The sequence below is a fragment of the Loxodonta africana genome, chromosome 13 (assembly GCF_030014295.1).
Source record: "Loxodonta africana isolate mLoxAfr1 chromosome 13, mLoxAfr1.hap2, whole genome shotgun sequence".
Taxonomy (NCBI): Eukaryota; Metazoa; Chordata; class Mammalia; order Proboscidea; family Elephantidae; genus Loxodonta; species Loxodonta africana.
Genome location: NC_087354.1, coordinates 74,837,870 through 74,847,315, shown reverse-complemented (window position 1 = coordinate 74,847,315; position 9,446 = coordinate 74,837,870). Strand labels below are relative to the sequence as shown.

The following is a 9,446-nucleotide window of genomic DNA, read 5'->3' as shown; positions in this document are numbered from 1 at the left end:
ATCTTATTGAATTTATACATTACAGTGTGGGTAATTGCAGTTTTTATATTGAATGACTGTGGTATATATCCCTACCCACCCAAATGCCTTTCAATATAGTTATATTTTTTTCCCGCAAAAGTCCTCTATTAGATTTGTTCTTAGGTTCTTTATGATTTTTACTATTGTGAACGGTGAATTTTAATTAAAATATATTTTATAACTGGTGGTTACAAATTAGTATGAGAAACAAATTGGTATTATATACTGATTTTGTATCCAGCAACTTTGCTGAATTCTAATTCCAATGATAGATTTTCTTGGATGCCCTGTGTAGCTCATCATATTAGTGGGTAATGGTGTTTTTTTTTATGTTATTTATTTATTATGCTTTAGGTGAAAGTTTACAGCTCAGTGTCTCATTCAAAAATTTGTACGCATATTGTTTTGTGACATTGGTTGCAGTCCCCACAATGAGACGGCACACTCCCCCTTTCCACCCTAGGTTCTCTGCATCCATTCATCCAGTTCCTGTCCCTTCCTGTCTCCTCTTCTTGCTTTTGGGCAGGATTTGTCATTTGGTCTTGTATATTTGATTGAATTAAGAATCATGTTTCTCATATGTGTTATTGTGTGCTTTATAGGCCTGTCTAATCTTTGTCTGAAAGGTGGGCTTTGGGAGTGGTTTCAGTCCTAAATTAGCAGCGTGTCCAGAGGCCATAGTCTCAGAAGTCCCTCCAGTCTCTGTCAGACCAATAAGTCTGGTCTTTGGTCTTTTTTTGTGAATTTGAATTTTGTTCCACATTTTTCTCCTGCTCTGCCTGGGACTCTCTGTTGTGATACCTGTCAGAGCGGTCAGTGGCGGTAGCCAGCCACCATCTAGGTCTTCTGGTCTCAGGCTGGTGGAGCACTGGTTCAGGTGATCTTTTGGGCTAATATTTTCCTGTGTTTTTTTTTTTTTTTGCTTTTCTTTACTCTCCTTTGCTCTGGCTGGGATGAGACCAGTAGATGTATCTTAGATGGTGTAAGGATAGTTTTTGTGGCTTTTGAATCATTATGCCTCTTTATTTTTCTTATTGTGCTGCCTAGAAGACCCCTATTTACTAAGATCGTAGCCCTTCTTATGTGTGTGTTAATGGGTGTGTGGGGAGGAGATTTCTCAGTTCTAAAGTCGATCCATGGGTCAAAGTCTCATCTCCAGTCCCTACATACAAGTCAGTGGCCAAATATCTAGGTTAAGACCAGCAACCCAATGCAGGACAGAAGCATTTTCAATGTAAAGTTTTCCTAGGTTTTATCTGTGTTACTGACTCTTGAAGATTTATCTTTCATGGTAGCTAACAGAATGGTTTTGTTTTATTCTTTCTGAATGAAGTTTTCTGTGAGAAGGCTTTTCAGGTGGACTGATCTGATATATTGTTGGGACTAGAAGTATAGCGTATACTATATAAATTTCCTTGAATGAAATTTTACTCTATTTGGGGGTTCTTTGTATCCTGTAGCCATCTCACCCTGGTTTTTGTTGTCTTATAGCATCCTAGAGCGTAGTGGTTTGAGAGAGCACACTTGGATAAGTGACTTAAAATCTCTCCAAGTTTGTTTCTTCATCGGTTGTAGTAGTACTAGTAGTAGTACTAGTTGTAGTAGCTTCTCCTACCTTATAGATTATTGTAAGAATTAAATAACTTAATATATAAAAAGCATTTTAGAACATCATTAGTTGTTATTTCTAACCTCCTTTTATCTGTCATCTATAGCCTTCCTGGTAGAATCTTATTTCTAGATGGCAGCAGCACATTGCTTCTAATCTCCTTGTACATCCCAGGGCCTACAGTAATTCTAGGTGATCTCAGCATTCGCATGGATGACCTACCAACATGAGTTATTTCCCTGACCACCCTAGATCTAGTGACTTTCTGCTCTTCTCACTTTCATGGGAATTATATTGATAACTTTTCTACCTGGTAAATCATTATTAATTCAGATACTTCTTATCCTTTAGAATTATTTGATTGGGTATTCCCACTATAATTCTTGTAGTAACTCATTTATATTCCAGTCTTTTGGCCTCTTGCTCTTCTAATCATCAGCCTTCTTTCTTCATTTCATGATCCAAAAGTCTGTTGTCCATTTCTTGTCCATACCCTAAAATGTTGTTGTTGGTAGGTTTCCGTCAAGTCTGTTCAGACTCATGGCAACCCCATGTGTGCAGAGTAGAAGTACTCCATAGGTTTTCAAGGCTGTGACCTTTCGGAAACAGATCACCAGGCCTGTCTTCCAAGGTGCCTCTCGGTGGGTTTGAACTGCCAACCTTTCGGTTAGTAGTGGGGCGCGTACTTGTTTGTGCTACCCAGTGGCACTTATCCAAAATATTTGTATGTGTTTGTCTCACCTATCTGGAAAATCCGTATTCTGGATTAACTGAATTATCTGCTACCTCCATTCTTATACCACCTGAATGCTGTGGTAGAAAGTCACCAAAAAGGATGTTGTTTTTTTTTTTTCATTATAAATTCATGGTCATCAACCACAAGTGGATCCTAATACTTCTTGGAAATCCTATTTCATTATAGTTACTAGCCGATTTCCTTGTGTCTATCTACAGTGACTGTTTCAGTCTTCCACTGTTCTCAGGCTTCCTGCATTCTTCCTCAGTCTCTTTCTACAGAAAGGTTTTCCTTTTACTTTTCAGTGAAAATAGGAGTACCAGGTGGGAACTCATACTTGCCTACTACCTTTGTGCTTTTCTTTTTCCTCCCCCCTTAAATGTTAAAACAGAGGCAGTACTAACGCTTTGTATCTAAGGCTACATCCCTCTCCATCCCTCCTTTTTGGGCACCATACACTATTGATTAACTCTTCTTTTTGTATATCCAACTTCTTTTTTTATGCTGGACTCTTTTCATTAGTATTTAAACATGCCCTTTTAAGAAACAAAACAAAAATGGGTACTATGTTACTGATTTTTTTGTTCTCTTTCCTAGCTAAATGTTTGGAAACATTATTTAAGTTTGTTTCCAATTCTCACCTTTGGCTCACCTCTTCAGCTCACTCATTCCACCAGAATAGTATTTGCTAATGACAATGACCTCTGTGTCAGTAAGTTAAATGGATATATTTAGACCTGCTTTTACTTGACTTTCCGGAAGCTTTTACCATTGTTGAAAATCTCTTGATTTTCTTTTTTTTTTTTTCCCTACCTCTCTGGTCTTTTAATCTTCAACCTTTTTTTCAGGCCTCTTTTGTCGGTGTGGTCACTAAAAATAAACATTTCTCGAGTTCTAGACTGCTTTCTCTTGTCTCTTTATTTTGTCTCTTCAGGTAATTTCACCACATTGATTAGCAATTGTGATTTGTTGTTTGTTCTTATTAGGTGCTGTCGAGTCGATTCCCACTCTTAGCGACCCTGTGTACAACAGAAAGAAACACTGCCTGGACCTGTGCTATCCCCACAACCTTTGCTGTTTGAGCCCATTATTACAGCCATTGTCTCAATCCATCTCGTTGAGGGTCTTCCTCTTTTTCACTGACCCTCTACATTACCAAGCATAGTGCCCTTCTCCAGGGACTGGTCCCTCCTGATGACATGTCCAAAGTACATGAGATGAAGTCTTGCCATCCTTGCTTCTAAGGAGCATTCTGGCTATACTTTTTCCAAGACAGATTTGTTCATTCTTTTAGAAGTCCATGGTATATTCAATATTCTTTGCCAGCACCATAATTCAGAGGCATTAATTCTTCTTTGGTCTTCCTTATTCACTGTCCAGCTTTCCCATGTATAGGAGGCAATTGAAAATACCGTTGGCTTGGGTCAGGTACACTTTAGTCCTCGAAGTGACATCTTTGCTTTATTAACACTTTAAAGAGGCCTTTTGCAGCACATTTGCCCAGTGCAGTATGTCCTTTGATTTCTTGACTGCTGCTTCCATGGACGTTGCTTGTGGATCCAAGTAAAGTGAAATCTTCGACAATTTTGGTGTTTTCTCTGTTTATCGTGATGTTGCTTATTGGTCTAGTTGTGAGGATTTTTGTTTTCTTTATGTTGAGGTGTAATCCATACTGAAGTCTTTGATCTTCATTAGTAAGTGCTTTAAGTTCTCTACTTTCAGCACCCAAGATTGCGTCGTCTGCTTATGACAGGTTGTTAATGAGTCTCCTCTAATCCTGATGCCTCATTCTTCTTCATATATTCCAGCTCTCGGATTCTTTGCTCAACATACAGATTGAATATGTATGGTGAAAGGATAGAAGTCTGACACACACCTTTCCTGATTTTGAACCGTTTAATATCCCCTTATTATATTTGAATGACTGTGTTTTGGTCTACGTACACGTTCTGTATGAGTACAATTAAGTGTTCTGGAATTCCCATTCTTTGCAGTGTTATCCATAATTTGTTAGGATCCACAGTGGAATACATGTGCATAGTCAGTAAAACGCAGGTAAACATCTTTCTATTATTCTCTGCTTTCAGTCAGAATCTGACATCAGCAATGATATCCTGTGTTCTATATCCTCTTCTGAATCCAGCTTGCCCCTCTGGCAGTTTCCTGTTGTTATACTGCTGTAACTGTTGTTTGAATTATCTTCAGCTAAATTTCACTTGTGTGTGATATTAATGATATCGTTTGATAATTTCCACATTCTGTTGGATCACCTTTTTTGGAATGTGCATAAATAGATCTCTTGCAGTTGGTTGGCCAGGTAGCTGTCTTCCAAATTTCTTGGCATAGATGACTGAGCACTTCCAACGTTGCATCCAGTATTGGTATTCCTTCAGTTCCTGTAGCCTGTTTTTTTGTTTTTTTTTTTTGCCAGTGCCTTCAGTGCGGCTTGAATTTCTTTCTTCATTACTGTCGGTTCTTGATCACGTGCTACTTCGACCGATTCTTTTTGATACAGTGAGTGACTGTGTATTTTTTTTTTTTTTATCTTCTTTTGATGTTTGCTGCCTTGTTCAGTGTTTTGTCCGTCTCAAACCAAAACCCAAACTCATTGCCACTGAGTCAATTCTGACTCAAAGCGACCCTATAGGACAGAGTAGAATTGCCCCGTAGGGTTTCCAAGGAGTGGCTGGAATTTGAGCTGCTGACCTTTTGGGTTCCATTTTGCCCATAGAATCATTCAGTATTGCAACTCAAGGCTCAAATTTTTTCTTCAGTTCTTTCAGCTTGAGAAATGCCAAGTGTGTTCTTCTTTTTTGGTTTCCTAACTCCAGGTCTTCACACATTTCATTATAATACTTTATTTTGTCTTCTTGAGCCAGCCTTTGAAATCCTCCGTTCAGCTCTTTTACGTCATCATTTCTTCCATTTGCTTTAGCTGCTGTATGTTCAAGATCAAGTTTCAGTCTTTTGTGACATCCATTTTGGTCTTTTCTTTCTTTCCTGTCTTTTTAATGACGTTTTGCTTTCTTCATGTATAATGTCCTTGATGTCATCCCATAACTCGCCTGATCTTCAGTCATCAGTGTTTTCAGTGGGTCAACTCTGTTCTTGAGGTGGTCTTTAAATTGAGGTGGGATATACACAAGGTTGTACTTTGGCTCTCGTGGACTTGTTTTAATTGTCTTCAGCTTCAACTTGAAGTTGCATATAAGCAATTGATGATCTGTTCCGCAGTCGGCCCCTGACCTTGTTCTGACTGTGTTGTTGAGCTTCTCCATTGTCTTTCCACATATGTAGTTGATTGGATACCTGTATATTCTGTCTGGTGAGGCCCATGTGTATAGTCACCGTTTATGTTGTTGAAAATGGTATTTGAGATGGATAAGTTGTTGATCTTGCAAAATTCTGTCATGTGATTTCTGGTGTCATTTTTATCACCAAGGCCATATTTTCCAGCCACTGATCCTTCTTTGTTTTCAACTTTCCCCTTCTAGTTACCAGTAATTATAGGTGCATCTTGATTGCAGTTTTGATCAATCTCTTCAGGTAATTCCAGGTTGATTTGCAGTTATGAATAGAATATCACATCTGTTGCTCTAGTTCTTGCTTAACTAAACTCTAGACTTATTATTTTGTAACTCCACTTAACTATTCTAGAGGTACCTCAAACACAAACAAGTCTAAATCTGAGCTCATGATGATGACACTCTGTGTGACTTGATGCCCTACTCTACCTCCTCAGCCATATCTCATGCCATTCTCTTTCTTATTTTTTCCCGTGGCCACACTGCTCTTGGTCTAAATGTGACATACTTTTCTCTCTAGTGCCTTTCCCCTTGTTATTTCATTTTCAAAATGATAGAATTTTTAATTTATACAGACAACTATTTAGGGAAGCGCAAATTGAAACCACAGTGAGCTAACCACTAAAAGCAACTAGAAGGACTAAAATTAAAAAGACTGGAAAGACCAAATTCTCTAGTAAGACACCTGGAACTCTCATAGGTTGCTAGTATTAAATGGTACAACCACTTTGTAAAACTATTTAGAAGGTTCTTATAAATTTAAGCATAGACCTACCTAGGTTTTTTCCCAAGAGAAATAGAAATATAAGTCCACACAAAGCCTTTTTAAGAATGTTTATAGCAGATTTATTCATAATAGCAAACAATTGGAAACGTAAATGCCAATAAATAGGGTAACGGATAACAAAATTTTGGTATAGTTGTCAGTGAAATGCTATCGTTAATAAAAAGAAAGAAACTTATGGTACATCCAAAGTGACATAGATGAATCTCACAGAACTATGCAACAAAAAAAGCTGGGCCCAGTGCTGTATGATTCCATTTATATTAATTTCAGGCAAAGCTAATCTGTGATGAAGAAAATCAAAACAGTGAACAATGGTTGCTTCTTGGTTGGGGTGGTTGGTTTTGCTGGTGTTCAGTTGGGAAGGAAGAAAGGGGAGTTTCCTGGAGTGATGTTCAATCTCTTGATGGAGGCGTGAGTAACATGAGTTTATCCATTTGTCAAAGTAGTACAGTTAAGAAGCATACATTTCAGTATATTCAAATTTTACCTTTAAATTACAAAAGTAATAATTGAGTTGGGTGCCAAGGAATGGGAGTTATAGATGAAACAAGAATGGCAGAATGTTGATGGTCATTGAAGTTGGATAATGGATGTTGTTAGGTATTGTTGAGTTGGGGTTCTGCCTCAAAGTGACCCCATGCACAACAGAATGAAACACTGCCCAGTCCTGCACCATCCTCACAATCGTTGTTATACTTGAGCCCATTGTTGCAGCCACTGTGTCAATCCATCTTATTGAGGGTCTTCCTCTTTTTTCTGTTGGTTTTTTTTTTTTTACTTTACCAAGCATGATGTCATTCTGCAGGGACTGATCCCTCCTGATAACATGTCCAGAGTATGTGAGACACAGTCTCGCCATCCTTGCTTCTGAGGAGCATTCTGGTTGTACTTCTTCCAAGAGTGATTTGTTCGTTCTTTGACAGCCCATGATATATTCAGGGTTCTTTGCCAACATCACGATTCAAAGGCGTCAGTTCTTCTTCAGTATTCCTTACTCATCATCCAGCTTTCACATGCATATGAGGCCATTGAAAACACAATGGCTGTAGATGAAACAAGAATGGCAGAATATTGATGGTCGTTGAAGTTGGGTAATGAATACATGTGAAATTATTATGCTCTTATGTTTACTTTGTATATCTTTGAAATTTCCACATTAAAGGTTTTTTTTTTAATCAGAAAGCTATGAAGACACATACAACACCTATATTGTTACCACCAGCTTAATAAATAAAACTTAATATAGTTCCTTTCCCTTGTAAACCACACCCTGATTCTGTGTCCCTTCCCACCTCCCAATCACTATCCTGAATCTCTCTTCATTTTTATTCGTCCAGATACCAGTATAAAGGTCACTTTTTTGGGGGTAAAACCTTTCCTGACCAAAACACTCACTATGTGTTATGGATTGAATTTTGTCTCCCAAAAATGCGTGTCAACTTGGCTGGGCCGTGATTCTCAGTGGTTTGTCAGTTGTATGGTGGTGTGATCACTTCCATGATGAAATTTGATACAATGTGATTACCTCCATGATGGAATCTGCTGCCAGTAGCCAGTCTCTTTTGAGCAAGAAGCAAACAGAGAGATGTGGAAACCTCATGCCTCTTAGAAACAAGAGCGAGGAGAGTTGCAGTCTCAGGGTCCCTGTGCTGAGAAGCTCCTCGACTGGGGGAGATTGATGACAAGGATCTTCACCCAGAGCCAGCAGAGAAAGAAAGACTTCTCCTGGAGCTGGCATCCTGAATTTGGACTTTTAGCCTTCTAGCCTGTGAGAGGATCAATTTCTCTTTGTTAAAACCATCCGCTTGTGGTATTTCAGTTATAGAGCACTAGATAACTAAGACTCTAGGCTAACTGCTCTTGTTACTTGCTTTCATTACAATTGCAATTTATTTGATCACTTGATATCAATCTCCCCATTACCTGCTAGAATAGTAAGTTTTCGGAGTGCAGGGAATATGTATATTCTTACAGTCTTAGTGCCTAGCATTAAAAAATTATTGAATGATCGTGTTGGTGAACTTGTTTTTTATTACTAAAGAATGGAAATTGAAAAGCCATTTTGTTGTTGGTTAGCTTGATTGTTGGGTCAGTAAGTTACAAAAAGTTAGAAATGTGAGAGAATAACTGAGAGATGGTAATGTTTTCTTTCTGATTTTAGTAGGATCTGATTTAAAAAAAAAAAGAGCAATAATATTGTTTTCTTAGATCAGGAACCATGTCTGAAAAGCCTGCCAGTTCGTTCCCACATGCTCAGGAACTTTATTGTGTTGCCTTTTATTTTTTCACTTGTGAAACCATGTGAGTAAAAGATCCCTTTCCTATTTACAAAGATAATTCTAAAAGCTTTTTTCTTTTCACTTCTCTAATGTGATTCCTCCTTTGCCTGCTGTTAGTTTTGGTGATGATTAGGGATGATGATCTTTAAGAGCATGTTGTTTTATTTTTTATGCTGAAAGTTGTATACTTTAAACCTTGAAATGCCTCAGTGCCAAATGGAGGTGTGAACTAATAAGGATAAATAAAAATTCTTCTGTTTTTGAGGAACCACAAATTGTTTTCCACAATGGCTGTACCATTTTACATTCACATCAGCAATGGATGAGGGTTCCAGTTTCTCCACAGCTCACCAACACTTGTTTTTCAGTTTTTTTGCCCAATGGGGTAGTTCTCTAGGATCGCTATGAGTTGGAATAGACTTGACAGCAACTTTTTTTTTTTTTAATGGCTAATGCTGTTGAGCATCTTTTCCCGTGCTTCCTGGTCGTTTGTATATCCTCTTTGGTGAAATGTCTGTCCAAGTCCTTTGTGCATATTTTGATTGGATTGTTTGTCTTTTTGTTCAATGTGGGAAGCTTTTTGATTTTTAATTTGATCTCTTTATTTGAAATAGGTGTATTTTTGAGTTTTCCAGTTTTTCTTCTGATTTTGATTTCTAACCTCATTCTGTTGTGGCTGGAGAAGATACTTTGAATGATTTCAAGCTTC

General features: G+C 38.0%; 1 protein-coding gene across 16 annotated transcripts in view; it reads left to right on the top strand.

Moving 5' to 3' along the window:
- The window catches only part of FBXW7 (F-box and WD repeat domain containing 7), a 274,164-nt gene that overhangs the window by 45,522 nt on the left and 219,196 nt on the right, over nucleotides 1-9,446 (top strand). The window lies entirely within an intron of this gene.